Source organism: Macaca fascicularis, chromosome 16 (assembly GCF_037993035.2).
Source record: "Macaca fascicularis isolate 582-1 chromosome 16, T2T-MFA8v1.1".
NCBI classification, from domain to species: domain Eukaryota; kingdom Metazoa; phylum Chordata; class Mammalia; order Primates; family Cercopithecidae; genus Macaca; species Macaca fascicularis.
Window position 1 is genome coordinate 33,462,183 of NC_088390.1, and position 19,234 is coordinate 33,481,416.

General features: G+C 42.0%; 1 non-coding gene across 1 annotated transcript; it reads left to right on the forward strand.

Annotated features, from left to right (window-relative positions):
• Positions 1-17,702: 17,702 nt before the first annotated feature.
• LOC135967971 (small Cajal body-specific RNA 20) lies at positions 17,703-17,840 on the forward strand. Its single transcript, XR_010582358.1, has one exon.
• The last annotated feature ends 1,394 nt before the right edge of the window (positions 17,841-19,234 follow it).

Genomic DNA, 19,234 nt, shown 5'->3' on the forward strand with positions numbered 1-19,234 from the left:
GCTAATTACAAAGGATCTAGGGCCAAAAGATGGTTCCCCGACTTGGACTTGAGTCTCCTGTTGGCTGCCATCACCAATGCTTCGCCAGCGAGAGTGACTCCCAGTCTCTTGGTGGAGGATGGGGGAGCTCCAATTCAGAATATGGAGAATTTTCCAGATGTCAACATTTTAGCCTTAACAAATTTATTGAAAACACATTTCTTCAAAATAATTTATTCCTAAACAGTTAAAGCAGGGGGAAAAGGCAGTTGTCAAAGAACGAATTGAACAGACAGGATAACAGACAGGTTAAGGGGAATAATTAGAGGCTTTTTCTCATTGTTCAACAGCTTCTTTTTCAGGCCTGTCAATCACTGTTTATCACACTTGAACCAAAACAATGATTTTTTTTTTCCTCTCTGAGGCCAGGAGGACCTACTGGGGAGATAGTGACTAACACTGAGGCAGGATCAGTGTGTCATACAGATTGAGACTGCAGCAGCTTAAAATTGTTTATGGCAGCACAGAAACTAGGAGGACCATGCCAATGGGAAGGGCCCATGCCAGTAGCTACTATTACATCTGGCAGAAAGAGGTGCAAGCATTTTTCTGAGTTCCTATTTGGGCAGGTATTCTTTATTTAAACTTCTCAACAAACTTGCCAGGTGGACACTTTTACTCCCATTTCATAGATAGAGATACTGAAGCTCAAGGTTGTTAAAAAGCTTGCACACACAAAAAGAAAAAGTGCATGGCTCCAGTGCTAACAGAACAGCACCATTCCAGAAGAGCTGTCCATGGACACAACTAGTATGGGTATTAGGATCCCAATAGCAGGCTGAGGTTCAGACAAGTCCCTGTCCCACTGGGACCCTAGGAACTAAGAGCAACCAATCTGGCTCCAAATAAGCCATGAAGCAGAGGAAGACCTAATGCTTAACTCGGGGCACAGGGTTAGGGAGGGAGCTCACCCTTGGCAAAAGAGGTGCCTAAACTGGTTAGTGGCACAGTCATGTTCCAAAGCGCATCAAATGAAGTTCTGAGCCTTTGGATGAAGCTTAGCCACCTTGGAAGAAGTAAGCCTGACAAAGGGAAAGAATGAAGGGTGTTAAGTGGGTGCAGAGGGAGGAGCTTACCCAGGAGGATAAGAGAAGATTTCCTGGAGGAAGGGGTGGCCGAGTTGAGTGGTAGCTACGTATGTGAAAGTGGAGAAGAAGAAAAGAGAAAAGAATTCCCAGCAAAGAAGACAAGAAGCAAAGACACACATGTATTAAAAGCATCACAAAATGGGGAGAAAACTATAGTTGGATATAACTTGAGTGTTAAACTTGAAGCAAGAAGTGGCTATTAATAAGCCAATAGCTGATAATAGCTAACGTCTACTGAATGCCTACCACATTCCAGATTTTCTCAGAGTTTTACATATAGTATTCATTCATTCATTTCACAAATATATATTGAGTACTACAGGGATGGCTGTATGATGTGAGGGTGAAAACTTCCAGTGCACATTGAAAGCATGGGGCCCCTAGTTCAAAAGCAGGAAAAAGCTTTTTACCTCCTTCTGTGGTCTCTCTCCACTAGTCATGGTATTTTTCATTTGCTATTTAAGATTGCATTCCTGGAGCACAGGGATACTGGCAGGGCAAGTACAGACCCTCACAGCGACCCACTGCCCTGCCCTGAGACTTGGATCGTAGGCCACACATATGCCCAACTCTGACCCTCTTCATGTCTATGCCCAAGGCCCCTCTGAGGCCTAAGGTGGCAGTTGCCGAGAAGGAATGAAAGAGGAGGTAGGTGAGAACCCATCTGGAAAAGGTGAAGGACAACAGAGGCAAAATCGCATGCAAATTGGAGCACCAAGCCTGTGGAGCATGCTCCAGTGTCCAATCAGACTCACTTACAAAACACAAATGTAAAGATCAAATTCTTGAGAATTTCAAGATGGCAACCACAGAGCATTAAACTCCAAGTGTAGGGCCCCCTATCTGAGCACGAGCCCCATGCACCTGCACTGGTTGCATGCCCTTGAGCCTATCACTGGAGTACCACCATGTGTTAAGTTCTGCTCTGGACTCCAAGATACAGCAGTGAATAAGACAAAAACATCCTGCTGTCTTGCAACTTACATTTAAGTGAGGGGAGCAAACCAACAAAATTAATGAGGCAAATATATGGTATATTTAAGGGTCATAAGTACAATGGATGAAAATGATGCAAGAAGAGAGTATAGTCGTGCTGGAGAAGGTGCAGTTTTTAAGATGGAGGTCTAGAATAGGCTCATTGAGAAGATGACTGTTGAGCAAAGGTTTGAAGGAAGTGAGAGAATAAGCCAAGAGCACAGGTGGGGAAAGACTGTTCCAAGCAGATAAAAGAGCAAATGTGAAGGCCCTGAGTCAAGAGTGTACTGGCTTTGTTCAAGGAAGGCAGTATAGATAGAATGGGACAAGTGAAGGGTAAGAGATGCAATCAGAGAAGAAGCAGAGGTACAGATCATGTAGGGCCCTAAGGTTATTTTAGGGACTTGGGCATCTCTGAGTGAGATGAGAATCTGTGGAGGGTTTTAAGGGAGAAGTAATATAACCAGACATTTTTAAAGAGTTACTCTGGCTGCTATGTGAAGAAGGGTTGACTGAGTTGAGTCTCAAATTCTGAATGGTAACAATACAAGTGAAAGTGAAGGATGAGGACAGGAGTAGCATGAACTGGAGAGTATTGCAATAATCCTGGTGAGAGATGACAGAGATTTAGACCAGAGTGGCATCAGTGGCAGATGTGAAAAGTGATCTGATCTTTGCACGTATTGTATTTTGTTTTTTGGGGGGGGCTTTTTTTGTTTTTGTTTGTTTTTAAGATGGAGTCTGGCTGTGTCACCCAGGCTGGAGTACAGTGGCATGATCTTGGCTCACTGCCAAGATCTTGAACCCGCTGCCCAGGTTCAAGCGATTCTCCTGCCTCAGCCTCCCGAGTAGCTGGAACTACAGGCACACACCACCACGCATGGCTAATTTTTGTATTTTTAGTGGAGAAGTGATTTCATTACGTTGGCTAGGCTTGTCTCAGTCTCCTGACCTTAACTGACCTCAGCCTCCCAAAGTGCTGGGATTACAGGCCTCAGCTACCACACCTGGCCCCATGTATTGTATTTTGAATCAATACATTTTCCCCCAAACTAGATATGGGATAAGAGAGGAAAGGAGGAATCAGAAGTTACTCCAGAAATTCTGGCCAGAGCAATTGGAAGAATGTTGTCATTAACTAAAATGAGGATGAATGTGGATGAATTCTCCTGGTTTCAGGAGAAAACTGGGAATCAGATTTCAGACAGGTTGGGTTTGAAATGCCTATTACACTCCAAACAGGGATATACAGTAGACAATTGCATGTGAGTCTGAAGTTTGGAGGTGAGGTATAGACTGGAGATAGAAATACGTGAGTAGTTAGTATAAAAATGGCATTTTTAAAACAATGAGACTGAATGACATCTCCAAGGATCTGAATGTATGCACAGAGAAGAAGTTTAAAGACAGCCCTGGGGTACTCCAACATAAGAGTTTAAGACGAGGATGAACCAGAAAAGGAGATTGAAAAGGTGAGGTCAATGAGATGAAAGATAACCAGGAGGATGTGGTGTCTTCAAAGCCAAGTGAAGACAGTGTTTCAAGAAGAGGTTGATCCTCAGTGCAAAGTGCTGCTGATGCATCATTATGAGGAATGAACCACAGTAGATTCAGTGGTGTGGTGGGAGTGAAATCCTGGCTAAAGTAGATTTAAAAGAAAGTGAAACTGAACCAATTCATTATTTTGAAAATTAGCAAGCAAATGGGAAAAATACTCCCAACATCTATTCTCTTTTTCCTCAAGGTAACCAGAGTTAATGAGGAGAAGTTTCAGGTAGATGTATTCAGCTAGCAAATAATGAAGGAATGAAGGCCTACTGCAGTAGCTCATGCCTGTAATGCCAGCACCTTGGAAGCCCAGGAATTCAAGACCAGCCTGGGCAACCTGGTGAAACCCCGTCTCTACAAAAAATACAAAAATTAGCTGGGGATGGTGGTGCACCCATAGTCCCAGCTACTTAGGAGGCTGAGGTAGGAGGATCACCTGAGCCTAGGAGGGTAAGGCTGCAGTGAGCCATGTTCATGTCACTACACTCCAGTCTGGGCCACAAAATGAGACCCTGTCTCAAAAAAAAAAAAAAAAAAAGGAAGGAATGATAGAATATCATTTTTGCAACTCCTGATGAATGAATGGATCTTGACAATGCTCACCAATGGCACTACAAAAATAAATATTACTTCCAAATAACAAAGAGCCTGAATCTGATTAAGCCTCTAGTTCTGACTATCAATTTATAAAAACCACAGGGAGAGAGGAACCCATTTAGCAACACCACCGGGATGCAACAGGAAAATCCAGTCTGGGGGAAACTCTACAGGAAAAAAATGGTCTTGTTTCTTCAATAAAAACATTGCAAAAATGAAAAAAAGGATGGAGAGAGAAACCTATAAATTAAATGAGATTTAAAGGTACATCAACAAATTACAATGAATGATTCTTTATATCTTGATTCAAACAAACAACACTGAAAAAAAACCTGACGTTTGAAATAATTGAAAATTTGAACACTGACTGGATTCTTGATTATATTAAAGAATTACTGAGGCTAGGCACAGTGGCTCCCACCTGGAATCCCAGTACTTTGTGAGACTGAAGCAGGAAGATCACTTGAAACCGAGAATTCGAGACCTGCCCAGGCAACATAGGGAGACCTCCATCCCTACAAAAAAAAAAAGTTTTAAAATTAACCAGGCCTGGTGGTGTGTGCCTGTAATCCCAGCTATTTGGGAGGCTGAGGTGGAAGGATTGCTTGAACCCAGGAAGTCAAGACTGCAGTAATCCAGTCATACCACTGTACTCCAGACTGGGTGACAGAGTAAGATTTCATTACTACAAAAAATGGGGAAAAAATTACTGTTGTTTTTTGGATATAATATAGTGTAAAGTTGTTGTTTTTTGTTGTTGTTGTGAAAGAGCGCCTATCTTTTAGAAGTATATGTTGAAATTTCTACAGATGAAATTGTATGCCTGAGATTCTTTACAAAATAATCCAGGAGAAGAGATGAGAGATAAAACATTAGCCATAAATTTATAAGTATTGAAAATCAGACGATGCGTACATGAAAATATACTAAGTCTTTCTATCTTTGATGTATGTTTTTTTGTTTGTTTTTGAGACAGAGTCTCACTCTGTCTCCCAGGCTGGAGTGCAGTGGTGTGATCTCAGCTCACTGCAGCCTCCTCCTTCTGAGTTTGAGCAATTCTCCTGCCTCAGCCTCCCAGGTAGCTGGTATTACAAGCACGTGCCACTACACCTGGCTAATTTTTGTATTTTTAGTAGAGATGGGGTTTCACCATGTTGGCCAGGCTGGTCTCAAACTCCTGACCTCAGATGAACTGCCCGCCTCAGCCCCCCAAAGTGTTGGGATTACAGGCACAAGCCACTGTGCCTGGCCTTCATGTATGTTTGAATCTTTCTATAATAAAACGTTTTAAAAATCCTTTCAAAGAGTTTTGCTGTAAAGGAGATCAAAGAAATGAGGCAGTAGCTGGTACTATGTAATCCTCAAGAACAACTCTTTGAAGAAGATACCATTTTTATTATTCTCATTCTATAGTTATGAAGACTAAGTTAAGTAACTTGTGCAGGGACACACAGTAAAGGCAGAGCTGGGATACAAAACCAGGTAGTTTGGTTCTAGAGCTCTCGCTCTTAACCACTGTACTATGTTCATTACATTAAGTGTGGGGAAATAACATGGTCAGCTTTGCATTTGGGATTATGCTGACAGACTTGTAGAGGATAAAATTGGAGGCAAGGGGACCAGCTAGGAGTCTACTGTAATAGTCTAGGCAGGAGATGATGGTCACCTCCACCACGGAAGTGGCAGTAGAAATGAGAGAAGTGGAAGAATTGCAAGGATATATGGAGGTAGCACCGACCAGGAGAGCTTGGCAAGGCTAGAAGAACGAGAATGAGGGAAGAGTCAGTTATGGATGTCTGATTTATAGCTTGGGTCAGTGAAATCACTGAGACAGAAAGGACAAAAGGAAAACTAGGGTGAGGTAAGAAATGAATTCATTTGAGACTATTCAGTGCTGCCAGTGCTCCCTATTGGGGAAGATATCAGAATTGAGGTCACCTCCATTTATTGGCAGAGTTGGTCTCACCTTGTTAGTAATTACAAATGATGGGTTCCTGGTTGAGGAAGAAAGTAAGCACTATTTTCACCAGATGCCCCTCTCAGGCAGAGCAAAGGCCATGAAGTTAATGTAGTGCCTCCAGATTCTGGCCTAAATACCTCCTTCCTGAGTCAATTTCCTAGGGCCACCCTCTTTTCCAACCAATAAATATGGTTCTTGGCTTTAGCCCTAGGAAAATTGCACATGGTAAAAGGATAAATCTTGAAAGTTAGACATATTTCATATACAGAGGTTGAGATTTCAGGAGGATGTCCACTTACTAGTTGTGAAACACTGGATAAATTTGCTTAACTTTTCTGAGTTTTTGTTTCCCCCATTTATGTATTTATTTATTTATGTATTTATTTGAGATAAGTTCTTGCTCTGCCACCCAGGCTGGAGTGCAGTGGTGCAAACATGGTTCACTGCAGCCTCAACCTCCTGGACTCAAACGATCATTCTGCCTCAGCCTCCTGAGTAGCTGGGACTACAGGTGCACACCACCACATCTGGCTAATTTTTAAACTTTTTCTAGAAATGGGGTCTTACTATGTTGCTCAGCTGATCTCAAACTCCTGGATCCAAGTGATCCTCCCACTTCAGCTGCCTAAAGTGCTGGGATTACAGGCATGAGCCGCCGCACCTGGTCAGTTTCCCAGTTTAAAATGAGGAGAGTGGCCGGGTGCAGTGGCTCATTCCTGTAATCCCAGCACTTTGGGAGGCTGAGGCAGGTGGATCACTTGAAGTCAGGAGTTTGAGACCAACCTGGCCAACATGGTGAAACCTCGTCTCTATTAAAAATACAAAAATTAGTTGGGCATGGTGGTGGGCACCTATAATCCCAGCTACTCAGGAGGCTGAGGCAGGAGAATCACTTGAACCAAGGAGGTGGAAGTTTCAGTGACTGGGATTGCACCACTGCACTCCAGCCTGGGTGACAAAGCAAGACTTGTCTCAAAATAAATAAATTAATTTAATTAAATAAGGATAGTGGACTGGGTGTGGTGGCTCATGCCTGTAATCTCAGCACTTTGAGAGGCTGAGGTAGGAGGATTACTTGAGACCAGAAGTTCAAGGCCACAGTGAGCTATGCACTCCAGACTGAGTGGCAGGGTGAGAGCCTATCTCCAAAAAGAAGAAGAAGAAGGAGGAGGAGGAGGAGGAGGAGGAGGAGGAGGAGGAGAAGAAGAAGAAGAAGAAGAAGAAGAAGAAGAAGAAGAAGAAGAAGAAGAAGAAGAAGAAGAAGAAGCAGCAGCAGCAGCAGCAGAAGCAGCAGCAGCAGCAGCTGTATCTTAAAATTAAAGAGTGATTGGAAGTAAATAGTCTATCACGGCAGTTGGGTGCTCAGTAAATGCCAATTTTATACCTCATACCCTCTGTGACATTCTTGGGATGTGATATCTCCAACTCCTGATGGTGTTTGTGAGTCATATTCTATGTCTAGACAGAGCAAGGACAGCAGGTTTTGATGGCCTTACCTGATTCGAGTGCATTCCATCCTGATCCATGAATACCCTAAACCCCATTTGAAGTACATAAATTCACAAGGTAAGACTCTCCCAGGACTCCAAGATTGTTTCATGCACTGTTGCTGCCTGTAGCCTCACAGTGGCAACCGGCTGGGGTCGTCAGCACCACGTGTACGGACAGCTCCTCCCCCAGGACTTTCTTAACTCTTAATTCCAGAACCTGGCCTCTGCCCATGGTTCTGATCAAGATTTCCCTGCCTTTCTTGCCCTTCTTGCCATAACTTTAAGTACTCAGGCCAGAGTCCACAGGTTTGGCATACCAGAAGGTACCTGAAGGCATCTGATTCCAAAACAAACCAGGTTAGACAACATTTTTAAAGCCTGCTCAGGTAAATACATTTTCTAAACCTGTATCACCAACTTTTTGGGAAAGGCTGCATTGTTATCTATTGAGGCTGATTCTGACACAAAGCTTATGTTTTGAAAACAGTATAACTTCGTAAAGTTTTTTAATGAGCCCCTTCTGGGTTGAAATTAATGTCTTTTATAGTTGCATTCTCCCTGGCTTTATTTTCCATGTCTTAGGAAAATGCTTATGTAGCTGCCTCAGCTTCCCACAAATTATCAAGGGAATTAGGGCACATTTTGGGTTGCTTGTTCTTTGGCCTTATTTTGAGAACATGTTACTTAAATAATTCTCTATCTTCTCCCCAAGACAGGCGTGGACTCTGGGGGGGGGAGAATAATAACTGTTGCCATGGGAAGTAATTTTTGTTTTATTTAAGAGAACTAAACTGAAGCATACCTACACTAACAAATAGAGCAGACTCTCAAATTTTAACACAAAGCCAAAGTGTGTGTGTGTCTCTGTGTGTGTGTGTATATATATATGTGTGTGTGTGTATTTTTTATTTTTATATATATATATATATATATATATATATATATAGAGAGAGAGAGAGAGAGAGAGAGAGAGAGAGAGAGAGGATTTCACTCTGTCACCCAGGCTGTAGTGTAGTGACACCATCTTGGCTCACTGCAATCTCTGCTTCCCAGGTTCAAGTGATTCTCCTGCCTCAGCCTCCTGAGTAGCTGGGATTATAAGCATGCACCACCATGCCCAGCTAATTTTTGTATTTTTTTGGTAGAGAAGGGGTTTCACCATGTTGGCCAGGCTGGTCTCAAACTCCTGACCTCAAGTGATCTGCCTGCCTCAGTCTCCCAAACTGCTGGTGTTACAGGCATGAGCCATGGTGCCTGGCCACACATTCTTAAATTGGGGTCTTTCTTCTCTAAATTGGGTTGTGGGCTGACAAAGGTACTCTGGTATTAGGACACCTAGAGGAAAATTCCCATTTAAGAGTTCCTAAGAGTACTGAACTGACCCTACTTCTGGAAGGTGAGAAAATGAGCCAGCATTTACCGTATAACAATCATGTACACAAATCTCAAGTCACAAAGCTTTACACATGCTATCTCAAGGAGCTGTTACAGCAACTCTGGGAGGAAGGTGTTACTATCACTGTTTCACAGATGGGAAGCTGAAGTTTGAGGAGGGGTCACAACTTACTTAAGACCACTCAGTTTGCAAGTGGCAGAGGCAAGATTTATGCTCATGTCAGTCTTAACACCAGACTATAGTGTTAAGCCACTGTCTGTGACATCAGAAACTCCAGTAGGGCAAAAGGCTCTGATGGCGTAATAGGGATTGAGTGAGGGGCCTGAAGTTGCTGATTCCAGAATGAATGTGGGAGTTTCAGGAGAATCCTCTACATCTGTGAGCCAATGCCTCTCTAAAGTTGTCTTAGAGGCACAGGCTGGTGCTAGGACAGCTGCATTAGAATCATCTGGTGGGCCTGTGAAGAATGCAAAGACCTGGAATCCATTTCCAAAGAGTCGAATCCAGTAGGTGATATGGTTTGGATGTTTGTTCCCGCCTAGTCTCATGTTGAAATGTGATTCCCAATGGTGGGAGGTGATTGGATCATGGAGGCAGATCCCTTATAAATGGCTTAGTGTCATCCCCTTGGTGATAAGTGAGTTCTCACTGAGTTCATGTGAGATCTGGTTGTTTAAAAGAGTGGCACATCCTGCCTCTCTCTTTGTTGCTCTTGCTTTTGCCATGTGATGCACCTGCTTCCCCTTTGTCTTCCATCATAATTGGAAGCTTCCTAAGGCCCTCACTAGAAGCAGATTCTGGCACCATGCTTCCTGTAAAGAACCATGAGCCTATTAAACCTCTTTTCTTTATAAATTATCTGGCCTCAGATACTCCTTTATAGCTATACAAATGGACTAACACAGTAGGAGTGTAATAGAGCCCAGGAACATCAACATTAAAAGATTTCTAAGTGATTCTGATGCATAGATAGATTTAGGAACCACCACTGCCCTTGTCAACATTTATAATCCTCAGGGTTCCTCCTTCTCTCTTTAGTTGTAACACAATCCCCAGGGATTCAGAGCCAAGACAGTTCTGAAGGAGGAGCTATAGTCACCATAGAAGTGATCACACATGTGCCACTGCACTCCAGCCTGGGCAACAAGAGCAAAACTCTATCTCAAAAAAAAAAAAAAAAAAAAGGGTGATCACACAGATTCAGACTGGTTAGAACAGAGTGATTCTCAATCAGAAGCAGTGGTGGCATGTGTCAGTACCAAGGACACTTTCTCAAACTCAACACACTCACCTCAGTGGAGAACCACTGCATTAGGACTGTTTGGTTCTCCTAGAAATTAGCTTATTGGGACATAAGAGATAACTGTTTGCTCAGGGATCAGTGTTAATCACTTCTGCATTATTACAGAGAAGCCACTGCTTTCTTCATCATATGGCACATCTTCCAGGAGGACTATCTCCAGGAATGTCTCGTGTTTTGTCCATTACAACTAAAGGGGGTTTGCACTTGGGGGTTCTTGTTAGACTTTTCTGGTTAGACATCTGATACTTCCTTCTTTGGGTTTTGAGTGGTCTGAGACATGTCAATAGCTTCCTGTACACTGAAGGAGGTCCGAGATCAAATGGCCTTGGGTATAAAAGCACATCCACATGCTGTGTGAGTGGTGGGAACTATGGTGAACTGTCCAAGGGAGAGGCTACTTCTCAGTTTCAGTCTATTCTTGCCATGCAAAAATGCAGGATCAGTATTACCAGAGCTTCTGATATGAGAGAGAGAAAAGGAGACAAGGAGAGGGAGGGGGAGAGAGAGAGAGAGGCATAGAAAGAGAAGAGAGAGCAGGTACGAGGATTTCTAAATATTGGCTCAAATGAAAATTAAAAAATATGTGGGCCAAACAAAAGATTTATGTAGTTCACATCTGGCTATGTGTGCCAAAGAAATAAATTCCATTTTGGAAGCTGCAATTCCAAAGCACTTAGTCACCATGCTATGTTGATTTGGCCACCTCTCAGGGTGAACCTCTCAGTGTGGTCTTTGCTTTTAGGGAGAGAAATTGAGGGAGAAAGGTGGGATAAAGCCAGTTCTTACTATCACCAACAGGCTCTGGTAGATTGTTCTAAAGCAACTTACTGACACACTGACAGACTTAAATTTCCACTGCTGAAAACCACTCATATCTTACTGTTGTCCAAACCCAAAGAATCAAATGGCCAACTCAATGCTGTTAGAATTTTAATAGTAATACTAGTTCCTCTTCCTCTTGTCTTCCAAATCTCCCATGGAAAAATGATCATCTCTATTGACAAGCACTGCCATCTGCAATTGGAGTAATCTGAAGCTGGTATTGTACTCTGCTTATCTCATCAACCCAGATTTCAAGGAGTTGAGGGATTTGATCATTTATGAAGGGGATTCGACCTGCATTTCTACCCTCTACCACCACAAAGTAAATTGTGAAGTCATTCGCCCTTTTCTTCATTTCTAAAACCCGGTAGTGTCCATCTTTCCTGTTGCAAAGAAGTAGTAGAGAGGCAGAATCAGTCTGGAAGTGACAAATATTCTTTTTGCCTTGCAGCTCCTACTTCCACCAGTTCTCTTCTTTCCCACTCTCTGGTGGGTGAGAACTCTGGTGGGTAAATGTCTTTCCTGAGAAAGAAAGCCTCAACTAGGTGGGTGGTTCTGAAACAAAAATAGTGGCAAAGACTTGGCTGATGGAGAAGTATCCAAGGCAGTTTTGTGGGATCTTCCTGTCCCTTCAAAAGCAACTGGGCTCTGGATTCATATATTAAAGGGATAGTTCCTTTGGTAAGCATCTCTGTGTGTCAGATTCCTGCCCAGAGCCAGTAGCCCCACTGAAGGATATGATAGTTCTCACAAGGATGGGAATGGAGAAAGTTTTTCAGAATCGCCAGCAGAGATTATCCAAAGTATGCATGCTTGTCCACTCCACCCACCCCAATCCTCTGGTCTATCAGAATTAGCTTGGGGTGGGATTTTAACCATATAAAGTTCAGAAAAATCTTCATAGATGATTTTACTTCACTTGATTTAGTCCTAATCGAAAGCTACTGAACAGAGAATTATCCAGCCATTTGAGTTACTTTGGGAGTATTATGGCTACCTGGAGTCTATAAATGAGGTGCCCATCAAAACACACATACACACACACACACACACACACACACACACACACACACACACACACACAATGGGCCTTAAATAAGCTATGGATGGGATTAGACATATGCTTAGTCACCTGAAGGAGACAGGGGCAGCTCCTAGGTATAATTGAAGATATTATCAAACCTAAAGAATGTGCCGAATTGAATGGATGATAGTGCAGAGGAAAGAGAAGGTTGGTCAGTCAAGAGAACATAGACAAAGGGAAGCCACTGAAGCAAGGACTGGTAGTGCCCATCCCTGAAGGAGCCTCAGCAATTAGACCTTAAGTATCATGAACCATTGGCAAAACCATCACTATCACAAAAAGGATGAGTCAGGCCACCTGAAGCTGATGTCAGTAGGCATCTATCAGCCTAATATCTCTGGTGCTAATTCCTTGCTTCTTCAAACAACCTTCTGGACCCCTCTCTTAAAGGAAGAGAAAACACTGGTCTATATTTCTGGTCCCCAAGACAACAGTCTTTCATGGTGAATAGCTTTTGATCAATCATGATTTGGCATCCCATAAAGCTTGATTCCAAGTCCCTGCTTGATATGGCCTAAGCTTACTCTTCAACCTTATCTTAAACCACTAAAGATGAAATTATATAATCTTCTTAAAAGGACTTTTTGTTTGTTTTGTTTTGTTTTTGTTTTTGAGAGGGAATCTCACTCTGTCTCCCAGGCTGGAGTGCAGTGGAGTAATCTTGGCTCACTGCAACCTCTGCCCCCTAAGCTCAACGGTTCCTCCTACCTCAGCCTCCAAAGTAACTGGGACCACAGATGCATGCCACCATGCCCAGCTAAGTTTTTGTATTTTTGGTAAAGACAGGGTTTCACCATGTTGCCCAGGCTGGTCTCAAACTCCTGAGCTCAAGCAGTCCAACCACCTTGGCCTTCCAAATGTTACAGGTGTGAGCCACCGCCCCAGACCTTCAAGGACTTTTTTTTTTAAGATGAAATTCCCAAACATAAAATTAACCATTTTAAAGCGAACAATTTAGTGACATGTATCACATTCACAATGTGGGGAAACCACTACCTGTATCTTCAAAAACATTGCATCACCCCAAAAAGAAATCCCCTACCTATTAAGCAGTTTCTCCCTATTCTCTCCTGCCATCAGCCTCTGGCAACCACCAATCTTCATTCTATCTCTTTGGATTTTCCTATTGTGAATATTTCATGTAAATGGAATCATGCAATAGATGACCTTTTGTGCTTGGCTCCTTTCATTTAGCATAATGTCTTCAAGGGTCATCCACATTGTAGTGTGTATCCGTACTTCATTTCTTTTCCTTGCTGAATAACATTCCATTGTATGGATATGCCACAATTTGTTTATACATTCATCCATTGATGGATATTTGGGCTGTTTCCACCTTTCAGCCATTGTAAATAGTGTTGTTGTGAACATGCATGTACATGTCTTTGAGTAGCAGACAAATACAGTCCTCATTTATATACTTCTTGGAATTGCTGGGTCATATGATAATTCTGTATTTAACTTTTTAAGGAACCAACAAACTGTTTTCCACCACGGCTGAACCATTTTACATTCCCACCAGCAATATAAGAGGGTTCCAATTACTTCACATCCTGATCAACACTTGCTATTATCTATCTTTTCTTAATTATAGCCCTCTTAGTAGGGTCATTCCCTAATAACTAATGATGCTTAGTATTTTCATGTGCTTGTTGGCCATTTGTACATTCTCTTTGGAGAAATGTCTATTCAAGATTTTTCCCATTTAAAAAATGTATTTATTTATTCTTAGAGCCTGGATCTTGCAATATTACCTAGTCTACACTTGAACTCCTAGGCTCAAGCGATTCTTCTCCTGAGTAGCTGGGGCTACAAGCACACGCGACCCTGCCCTGCACTTTTTGCCCGCTTTAAAGTTGGGTTGTTTGTCTTTTTATTGTTGAGTTGTAAGAGTTCTTTATTTTCCAGATAGTAGACCCTTACCAAATATATAATTTACAAATATTTCCAACCATTCTGTAAGTTGTCTTTTTACTTTCTAAAAATATCCTTTGATGCATGAAATTTTCCAATTTTGATGAAGTTCAATTTATTTATTTGTTTATTGCTCATACTTTTGGTGTTCTATGTAAGAATTCATTGCCAAATCCGAGCTCCTGAAGATTTATCTTTGTTTTCTTCTAAGAGTTTTGTTGTTTTAATGCTTATATTTATGTTATTAAAGCATTTTAAGGCAATTTTTGCTTATGATATGAAGTAGGTATCCAACTTAATTTTTTTGTATGTGGTTATCCAATTGTCCCAGCACCATTTGTTGAAGAGATTATTCTTTCTATATTGTATGGACTTGGTGTTCTTGTCAAAAATCAGCACCATAAATGTATGAGTTTATTTCTGGACTTTCAATTCTCTTCTATAGGTCTACCCTTATGCCAATACCACACAGTTTTAATTAGTGTACCTTTGTAGTAAGTTTTGAAATTGGGAAGTATGACTCTTCCAACATTGTTCTTTTCCTTCAATATCATTTTGGCTATTTTAGGTCCCTTGCAATTACATTTGAATTTGAAGATTGGCTTTTCCATTTCTGCAAAAAAAGTCATTAAAATTATGATAGGGATTGCATTGAGTATGTAAATCACTTTGGGCTGTACTGCCGTCTAAATAATATTAAGTCTCTAACCTTTGAACAAGGAATGTCTTTCCGTTTCTATAGGTCTTCCTTAAATTTTTTCAGCAATGCTCTCATAGTTTCAGTGTACAAGTCTTTCATCACCTTGTTTAAACTTATTCCTGGGCATTATATATCTGGGGAGAATGCCAAAAAGGATCATTCTTACTGGTGTGCAGAGAATAGTCTTCACAGGAAAAAGATTAAAAGCAGCAAGATGCATTGGATATTCCTGATGAGACATGATGATGCCTTGGGCAATACGTTAGTCTCAGGAATGGCAAGAAGAAGTTGAATTCAGGATGACTTTGGAAGGTACAGCCAAAAGACAAGACTGACTGAGATATGGGGAAATTCTGAGTCAAGAATCACTTCAAGGTTTTTGATCTAAAGCAACTTACTGACACACTGAGTAAGTAATTGGTGAATGATGGTGTCATTTACTGAGATGGAGAACATTGGACAAGGCACAAGGGAAAAGAGAACTTAATTTGGACAAATTGAGTTTGAATTGTCTGTTAGAGATGGTTATTGTTTATCACCATTTATAATTGCATATTCATTTGTTTATTTATTATCATTATTATTATTATTTGTAGTTTCGATGTCTAGAAATGTTTACTTTATTAACTGCTGTGTCCCTCAGTAGACAGAAAACTCCATGAGGGTAAGAACCAAATCTGTCTATTCACTGTTGTATCCTCATACCTAACACAATGGCTGGCACATAGTAGGTTATCACTAAATATTTTTTAACAAATCAAAATGCCAGGCCAGTCAGACATAGTGGGTGCATCTGTAGTCCCAGCTACTCAGGAGGCTGAGGTGGGAGGATCACCTGAGCATGAGAGGTCAAGGCTGCCAAGACTGTGCCACTGCAGTCTGGCCTGGGCAACAGAGTGAGACCCTGAAAAAAAAAGAAAAAAGCCAGGGCAGGTCCAGGTGGTCTTTCCTATATTCCTAACGTATAATACTACTTTCAGGTGTACATTCTTGTTCTTTACTTGTTACTGCATTTCCAGTACTTTTTATTTTTGTAAGAGGTGAGGTTCCTTTATTCAAAATTTGACAAATCATGAAATGCCCCTCACCCCATCTCCTTACTCCTTACACTTTACCTTTCTATCCATGTGATCTCTGGCACTATGCCATGACTTAACAAATGCCAAGAAATGTAAGAAGAAAAGACCTAGTACTTCTCAATAACAATAGCTAATATGTATTGAGTGCCAATTATGTGTCAGGCACTGTGTAAAATGCTCTGTATCATCTCATCCAATGTTTCGAACAAATGTATCAGCACAAAACCTGAAGTGTTGTTGCATCTTTTCAGTTTTAGGGTCATATGCTTTGGAATATGAGCTTGTCCACACCGTCAAAGGGAAGAGTTGAGATGGGTACATGAATTTACTTAGGTGAATATATATCAATGTCATTTTTTAGAAAGATGCTGGCTCTGCCAGCATAAATAAAGCCTTGGAGAATCTTGCAACTGGGCAAATGAGTAACTTTAAGGTACTCATAAAAAAAAAAAAAAATTCATCAGGCACAGCCTGGGCAACATGGCGAAAACTGCCTCTACAAAAAATACAAAAATTAGCCAGGTGTGGTGGTGCCCACCTGTGGTCCCAGCTATTCGGGAGGCTGAGGTGGGAGAATCAGCTGAGCCCAGGAAGCCAAGGCTGCAGTGAGCTCTGATTAATCGCACCACTGCACCCAAGCCTGGACAACACAGTGAGACTGTCTTAAGGAAAAAAATGCTGAGCACGGTGTCTCAACACCTACAATCCCAGCACTTTGGAGGTCAATATGGGAGGATCGCTTGAGCCCAGGAGTTGGAGGCTGCAGTTAGCTATGATTACACCACTGCACTCCAGCCTGGGCAACAGAGTAAAACCCTGCCTGAAAAAAAAAAAAAAATCCCAAATTTGAGAGACATTCTACAACATACCTTACCAGTACCTCTTAAAATCTTTAAGGTCATCAAGGACAGGAAAAGTCTGGGAGTGTCACAGATCAGAGGAGGCTAAAGTGACATAACAACTAAATGTAATGTGATATCCTGGCTGGGATCCTGGAACTGAAAAGGGACATTTTTTAAAACAGTGAAATTGGATAGTGTGTGGAGTTTAGTTAATATTAATATACCAGGGTGGAGTGGCTCATGCCTGTAGTACCAGCTACTTGGAAGGCTGAGGCAGGAGGATCACTTGAGTCCAGGAGTTTGAACCCATCCTGGGCAATATAGCAAGACCCTGTTTCTGAAAAAAAAAAAAAAAAAGAATATATATATATAAAACAATGTACCAATGTTGGTTCTTTAGTTGTGACAAAAGTACCTTAGTAATGTAAGATGTTAGCAATAGGGGAAACTTTGCAAGGGGTATATGGGAACTCCATACTGTTTTTACAACTTTTTTGTGAATCTAAAACCCTTCTAAAATAAAAAGCTAATGAATAAAAAAGGGTACAGAGATCGGGGCCAGAGCAGAGATGACACATTTCAGATCTGTCATCCCATGCAGCGCCCCCGGGTGGACTTATCTATGTGACCTCCCTCCAAGTCTATTCATCCCTTAAAGAGGCATGTCCGAGATGTTGCCCTCTGCACAGTGCTGGGTGTCCAGGTCTGCATAACAGCTCTGGGGAGCTTTGCTGCTTCAGCATCATCCCAAGGAGAAACCTTTGGGAGGGAAGCAGACATGGGTGTGAATTCAGGCAAAACACTTGAAACCTGGAGTGGAAGTTCAGTCTCTTAGAATTTTTTATTGGCAAGGACCTTAGGTGCTTGTCTCATTTTTGTAGATCGGGACACTGGGAGGCTCCCTTTTCTCCCGAGCCATGGCTGGAGGCCAAGACCACCCCTCAAGGATCATTGTCAGGACCACCACGAGCTGGACAGCCTTGTTTTCCTACCTCAGATGTGAAAAAGAAAAAAAAAGGAGAGAAACTGGGGCCCAGTAAAATTGAGTAATTTATTTAAAGGCCATTTAGGGCTAGTCATGGTGACTCACACCTGTAATCCCAGCACTTCGGGAAGCTGAGGTGAGAGGACTGCTTGAGCCCAGAAGTTCAAAACCAGCCTGGGCAGCAGAGTGAGACCCTGTCTCTACAAAAAATAAAAAATCAGCCAGGTGTGGTGGCACATGCCTGTACTCCTAGCTGCTCAGGAGGCTGAGGCTGGAGGATCACTTGGAGCCCAAAAGGCCAAGGCTGCAGTAAGACATGATCACATCAAAGAAACTGGGGCCCAGTAAAATTGAGTAATTTATTTAAAGGCCAGTTAGGGCCAGTCATGGTGACTCACACCTGTAATCCCAGCACTTCGGGAAGCTGAGGTGACAGGACTGCTTGAGCCCAGAAGTTCAAAACCAGCCTGGGCAGCAGAGTGAGAACCTGTCTCAAAACAAATTAAAATAGACCAGTTAGTAGCTTCAGACACATTTCTCAACAATGTTAGTTTTTTCAATGTTAATGAAACATCCTCCCCTGCCTTTTAATGGATTCTTACTCAAAACCCTAATACATAGAACAGATAGGAAGAGAGCTGTTCTGTCTAAGGAAAGAGGTGGGAGCCTCAGTTCTATCGACACATTTACGTTTTACTACCTTCCAATAGGTTAGTAAAAGGATTCCATAGGGTTCTGAAGAGTTCTATAGGATTTCTGTGGAACTCTTGGAAGCAGAGTTTAAAATCTGTATCACTTTAAGGCTGCATATTATTCCGGTATGGGGTTATTCTGTAATTTACATAACCAGTTCCCTATTGCTGGCCATTTTATTCGGTCAAACTCTCAATTTTATGAACATTCATCTCTGCACTTATTTCTATTTTATCATGATATGGAATTTTTGGGTTAAAGGTATTTTAATGCTTTCAAGACATACTAACAAATCACTCTCCAAAATGGCTATAAGAATTTACAGTCCCGGCCGGGCGCGGTGGCTCAAGCCTGTAATCCCAGCACTTTGGGAGGCCGAGATGGGCGGATCACGAGGTCAGGAGATCGAGACCATCCTGGCTAACACGGTGAAACCCCGTCTCTACTAAAAAATACAAAAAAAAAAACTAGCCGGGCGCGGTGGCGGGCGCCTGTAGTCCCAGCTACTCAGGAGGCTGAGGCAGGAAAATGGCGTGAACCCGGGAGGCGGAGCTTGCAGTGAGCTGAGATCCGGCCACTGCACTCCAGCCTGGGCTGCAGAGCGTGACTCCGTCTCAAAAAAAAAAAAAAAAAAAAAAAGATTTTACAGTCCCAGCAGCAGTATATTCACGAGTGGCCAATTTCCCTATAAAAAAATCAACACTGGATTTTAACAGTAT